This window comes from Rhopalosiphum padi, chromosome 4 (genome assembly GCF_020882245.1).
Source record: "Rhopalosiphum padi isolate XX-2018 chromosome 4, ASM2088224v1, whole genome shotgun sequence".
Taxonomy (NCBI): domain Eukaryota; kingdom Metazoa; phylum Arthropoda; class Insecta; order Hemiptera; family Aphididae; genus Rhopalosiphum; species Rhopalosiphum padi.
The window spans coordinates 22,481,796-22,488,669 of record NC_083600.1 but is presented as its reverse complement, the minus strand read 5'-3'; the positions used below and the strand labels follow the sequence as shown (position 1 = coordinate 22,488,669).

The 6,874-nt window shown below is 27.0% G+C and overlaps 1 long non-coding RNA gene across 2 annotated transcripts; it reads left to right on the top strand.

Annotated features, from left to right (window-relative positions):
- The first annotated feature begins 2,039 nt into the window (after window positions 1–2,039).
- LOC132930467 (uncharacterized) lies at window positions 2,040–3,804 on the top strand. Of its 2 annotated transcripts, XR_009662230.1 has the most exons (4): window positions 2,040–2,195; window positions 2,437–2,679; window positions 2,868–3,064; window positions 3,129–3,804. It is a non-coding gene; the product is annotated as an uncharacterized LOC132930467 (long non-coding RNA). The 2 variants fall into 2 exon arrangements; XR_009662229.1 differs by having other exon boundaries at window positions 2,437–3,064.
- Window positions 3,805–6,874: the final 3,070 nt, after the last annotated feature.

Here is a 6,874-nt window from a genome sequence, read left to right as displayed (position 1 = left end):
TTTTGAAAATGTGCATAGATGTAAATTCATAGAACGAATTTTAGATTATTTTTTAGACGGTTATTACGATAGTGTGTTAAAGAATTATAGCAATCGCCGCACAAAACTTAAACAAAGTTATTACGTGGCTAGTGACGTCTTATACTCGTGTTGTTAACTCAAGCGGACGTCATAAATGTCATCGCGGTTGTAGAACTATAATTATTACTATCATTATTATTATATTTGATGTGGCGTGTGTCACAGGCGTCAGGCCCGCTCAGAAACACTTTCAGACTGACCCAAAAAATTAAAAATCTCATAATATACGACTTCCGCATTATTATTAAAATACTACTGAATAGAAAATAGATTAAAATCCTAAAAAAAAAAAAATAGAAAGTACATTTTTCAAAGGGTTTTAAACAACTCAACGAATGTTTGACTTATAATAATTACACGTATTACCTGAATTAATATTGTCAAGAACCAAAATAATTATTTATTTAGTTTTCGTTAGCGATTAAGAACAAAATGTAATGTTAAAAAATAATTGCAACTGAAAGAAACACTAAAAATATATTTTATTTTCAGTTCAGAAAAATTAATTGGTTTAATGCTTCAATTTTGTATAAAAAAAAATGCATTAGATATCTCTAATAATTTTATTTTCGATCGGTCTCATTAAAAAAAAAATTCAGGAAATAATTATGAATGTTGAATAGTACATACTGTAGATATGCATTATAGGTACCTACATCATTATTTTAAATTTATCGGTAAAGTTATCATACTTAGAAGTATTCTTAAATACGTCTGAGTTTCGATAACGAATAATTGTACTCAAAACACATTACACAAATTACATTTTAATATACGGTATATTAAATTATATGCGTTTGGGAATTGAAAATTTCGAGCACTAAAAATAATTATGTAACTGCAAAATGTATTAAACCTAGAATCATATGAAGATATATAATGATACCAACATATAGAACAATTTAATGATTTAAAACCACTTGATTCTTTAAATGTAAAAGCGTCCTTATTCATAAACTCTAGTTGACAATCATTTTTTTTTTTTATATTCATTACCCACAGTATAATTTTGAATAAAAATAAAGAGGACTTTTCGGTTTTTCATACTGCGAAGTTGATTATAATTGGATTTTATAATTTATAGTAATATTGTACAATACATATAAAATGTACAATACATTTTAGCTCCAAAATTAAATTATTTAATTTAAAATCTTTTTTATTATTCTATTTAAAGGAATTCAATAACCATATTTGGTGATATTTCTTAAAAATTCTAAAACAAAATTATTATATTTTTGAAAAGCATATATTTTAAATATTTTGACATTCATTAGAAGATTCTAAAAAAAAAAAATGCCAATATCAATGTGTGATAACAATATATTCTATCTTATAAAATTGAAATTAAACACATTTTAAAAAAGCATTAATTAAAACTTTATAGCTATTTAAATAATAAATAATAATAGTGCCAAAAATAAGGGCATAATAAATAAGAAAATATACACTTTTAAAAGAATAGAACTTAAATAGATGTATAAAAATATATGTTCATAATAATGATGGTAATATTTAGTATCTTTATAGTTAATTTTATAATACAAAACAATATTCGATTCACTAGTTAGACATAAGTATTTTATTCTCTAGAGTTTACATAATATTATTATGCATTTTTTTTTATAAATACTAAAATTTAATTTATATTTAGCTAACTTAGTTTTGTAGATATATATTCAGTAGCACAATATTATGCTTATATAATAATATATACTTATTAATACATTGATCTGCAGTGATATAGCCAATAGTATAAATAGTACAAATATAATGATGACACAAATTTGTTAAGATATTACTGTAGAATATGAAATTTATATTTCAATTAAAATAAGAGGTAACATGGCGCTATGGATAGGCATTTTAGGTACACCTTCGCCATGCGGTTCATTATAAAGTATTCCATAATAATAATAATAATGTGATAATGATAATTTTATCGTTATAGAGTGAAGATAAATGTGGAATAAGTGTTCCTATAATAATATAGTGTAATATAATATACTTAAAGGACTGAATGCAATTTCTGCAGCTGATGGTAACCGAGAATGTGAAACCATATTGCCAAAATAATGTACAGTCGCATTGTTTTTAACGACAAACCGTAAAATGTAATATATTAATATATTATTATTATTATTTTATCGTCGTCGTCTCGGATAAAACGAAGCTTAATCACATTTGATAATAATTATTATTATCAGCCGCGTAACTAATATACAGAGCGATTCGCTATAATATTATGCTCACTCCGTTTTTCCTTGAATATTACAGTTGATCAAAATCTGATTTTTTTGAATTTTTCAACATGCCCGTACCTATAGCTCTATTTATAGTATATTTTTTTTATAGGTTTTCAAGTATATTTGAATGTTTCAAAAATCAGAATTCGATTAAATTCCCCGTCGATAAGCCAAACATTCGGAAGACCATCGTGCACGGCGAATCACTGTGTAAATAAAACGTGTGTAACGGTGTACGTCGAACGGCCGACTCAACGAGTGGGGTCTCTTGTTCGAGTGTACCGCGACAAACGTTATTATGATGTATAGTACGCTCATTTCTGCACGGCGGCGTATAATACACTAATATATTGTTAGTATCATATTAATATGCATTACACCGTTATAGATCGGGTAATAATAACAATACTAGTGCGGCCACTCCCGGATACGGCGTTGTCGGTGTATATTATATTATATTGTATAGATATATAATAGCGCATGCATATTATGATGTAATTAATAATATTATTTAATTGATTTTGTCGGTTATTATTGTAGCGCAGATAGCTCATATTGTGTACGCCGCGATCTCGTGTTTCGGTAATTAACCTTGGAACTTGTTTCGTGCCATCTCACAATAACAATAGCACTCTTGGAGAATGGAAGACGGAGTTTTGCCAGTGTATTATACTGTATACGCACAGTGTGGACTGTGAGTAGACCGGACCTATTACCGCGTAGAGCGTATAACATAGGTATAATCTATCCGAGGGGTTGCACTTGGTATATAATATAAATACATTGTTATTTTTATTTAAGTATTCCTTCAAAATTCATCCGTCGCATTCGATCTCCGACGATGTTATATGACTACAATAATTGGGTTTTATTTTTATTATTATTATATATCGTCATTAGTACTCATTCCATTATCGTGCATTCTGAGTGGTGCAGTCAAAAGAAAAAATTCACAGAACTTGTCAAAATCGTCGAAAACAAATAAAAACGATATGGAAATTTGAACGCAAAACGAGATGTCGATTAAATCGAAATTATTTATTTTACTGTAATTCAAAAAATAATAAAATTTTGAAGTATGTTATTCAATAAAAACATAAATAGACATTATTTAATTTTAAAAATATTGTCTACTATTAATATATGTTTGACATTGTCATTTCTTTTTTGTATATTTTCGATTCGTGTTTCCAGAATTATAATCACAATTTTTTAACTATCTGTCAAATTTATATGCATATATGTATTTCTAAAGATATTTTATTTTACGCTTATATTGTTATTATACAATTATTTTTAAGTTAGTAACATCAAGTAAGTGAGTAGGTTGTGCTAAATTTTGCAAAAATTAGAATATTGTAAAAATTCTGTACAGTAATCATAACAGTGTGATTTGATAAAATATTGTTGTTACAAACTTGGTTTAGTTATGTCCAATATATACTTAAATAAATAAATACATTTCTATAATGTACCTGTTCTATTAAAATTGTGTAAATAGATAGACTGCTGGCAAATGTAACTGAAAATTAATCTGAATATTTAAAAAAAAAAATAAAGTAAATTATTAATTTATGCACTAACAAAATGTTAATAATATGTATATATTATATTATAATAATTAAATACTAATAATATAATAAATGAAAATTTTTTGGAAAAAATTAATCAACTTATTGTAACACTTATAATGATGAATTTAATAGAAATATCAAAAAACATATCATGAAATGTGTTTAGTCATGGTATATACCTATAGGCTGACTGAAAATCCCAACTCAGTATGTGTTTCGTATATTAAGATAATTAAATTGATAAATTCATATTTAACACATCCATTACAGTGACTAGTGACCACATTGACATTGTTCACCTTTTTATATTTTTAACTACGGTAAAATAACTAAAATTATTTTTTCGAACTTTTGAAAATTATATATTTTTAATATTTTTAATTTTACTCATTATATTTACTGAATATAATATAATAATAATAATTTATTAAATAATATATACAATTTATTATAATACATATTTATAATTTAAACATATCAAATATTTAATATAAATAAAACGTTAATCACTTTACGTAATGTTTCTAGGTCAGAGCAACGTCACACATTATTAACAAACACACACATTCTGAGACCTGAGATATTGGTAACCAGTGCAAGTCATTCAAAAAATTCACTACTGTCAAACATAATGTAGGTTTGCACAATAGCGCGCAATGCATATATTAATGGATTACTAAAACTGTTGAGAGGAATGTTAAAAAAATCCCTTCAAAAATCAAAATGGTAAAAACAAACACATACAATACTTCTTTTTTTTTTAAGTGGAATATCTTGATAATAGATAATCTATGAATGGCCCAAGAAATTTCCAGCAAAGACAGTCTCGTGTGTATTTGCTCTAGTATTTATATGCACATAATATCGGTAAGTTATATGAAAACAAATAATTTGAGTTTATGTTAAGTAAATGTTAATTAATAAGTTAATAGTTAACAAACAATAATATTTGTAATGCGTGTAAATATATATTAGTAGGTATGCTATTACGGCGAGCGTATACTCGTCGATTATTTTACGAATCTTAAAATAAAGATTATTTTTAAGTGTAAGCGGGTAGGTAACAAATATTAACAAATAATAAATAGTAAACGTATGTTACCAAATTATTATATTATTCATAGAATAAAATCCATTTAGAATGTTTTTTATTGGGTTGACCACTCTAATGTAAACATATCATTATAATAATAATTATATTTTATTAACAATATTATGAAATTTCTCCCCAATGATATTAATTATATTGTATTTAAAAATACGCCTAACCCGATGACACGTTCGCCGAACCACTATTTATAGTCGCTATGATGTGAAATCGAACAATCTCAGCTGACCGCCAGGTGGACGTCTGACGAAAATAGTTCGAACTCCGAAATGGCGTTTAAAATCAGGCACAAGATAATATTCTCATTCGTTTGAACAGAAAAAAAATTAAACGTAAATAAAATGGTTTTGTGTACTTTTCAGATTAAATCGGTCGTACAAAAAAAAAAAAATGGACGATCGAACAAAAGAAATTTGTGTACAAATTTACAAACGTCGCAAATGGCGGAACGACAACAAAAACGTAAACATAAACTACGCGCACGCACATTAGTATAGAAGCACATTAGTATAGAACGAGCCGTGTCGCGGAGTGGTGGCAGGGCTCGGAGCATGACGTTCTTTACATCGCGTTTGACGTCAACGGGTCTTCTCGACCGGGTCAAGAATTAAGAAATACTGAATTAAGTTTAACCAGTCTAACCAGTCGGTTTGAAAATAAAAATAATTTTTTTAACTCGGCTTTGGTTTTTTAACCAAGTGCCTAATTGATGCCCACATTTGTTTATAATGACCAATATAATATTATCTTCCGTTCCTGTTCGAGTTCTTTGTGTAAAAATAAGACAACTGTATTAATTATGTAATTCCGTTCATGTGTTTCGTATTTTTTGCACTATTAATTATTAATAATTCTTTTTTTACCATATTATCTATGATTCTCAATACTCAAACCCGGCGGAAAATGTTTTATCTACTTTCCAATAATAAAAATAAACCCATGTATATAAATAGGTAAATAACCATTTTCACATCACCGTTTGAGATTAATAAAGCACCTATGCAAAAATAGTGAACTGGTCTTGATTTGTCGTCCAACCCGTTTCACGAGGATTCCGAATTCAATGTCAAAGTAAGATACAAAAAGTCACCTCAATATAACTCTGAGTAGGAATATATAACTGAATATGTAATATATTGTCCTGTTTCCGTTATTTTTAGATTATAATTGTATACCTACTCTGTTCAAAAATTATAATAATATGGATAGTTTTGATAAATGTGAAAGAAATATCATATATTGATATATCCTTTAATAATTACGTATAGCGTGCTACAATAATATTATGATATAGTTTCCAATATTTTTAGTACAAAACTATTATAGTGTATACAATTTAAATATTATGAAACATTATCGTACACTATCGTGGGTCTATTTACTAGCCGATGATATTTATTATGCTCATATCAGTGCATTATTTATAGCAAGACAATGCCAATATGACATTTTTCTGTATAATTTTGGTGTTTATAAAATAATGTTTGAGTACTATCAGTGGCGTGGCAAGCATATTTCAAACCCTACATTAAATATTTAAAAAATGAGCCACCCATTACAACACGATATACATTATTTAAAATTGTATGCTAATTTAGAATTTTTGTCATAAGACGTAATTATGTCATAATTCAATATACAACAAATACTATGATATCTAATTAATTATACATTAATTGGAATCTACATACATTTTAATTTTAAATTTAAGATAGATATTTAAGGATAAGCAATTGCAGCATTAAGCATCGTTCACCAAACCACTGGGTATGATTGCTGTGCAAGTATGGTCATCACATACAAAAGTCTCCCCACCCAAATAATCTTTTACACACCATTTTAAATAGATGATAACAATATTTGTG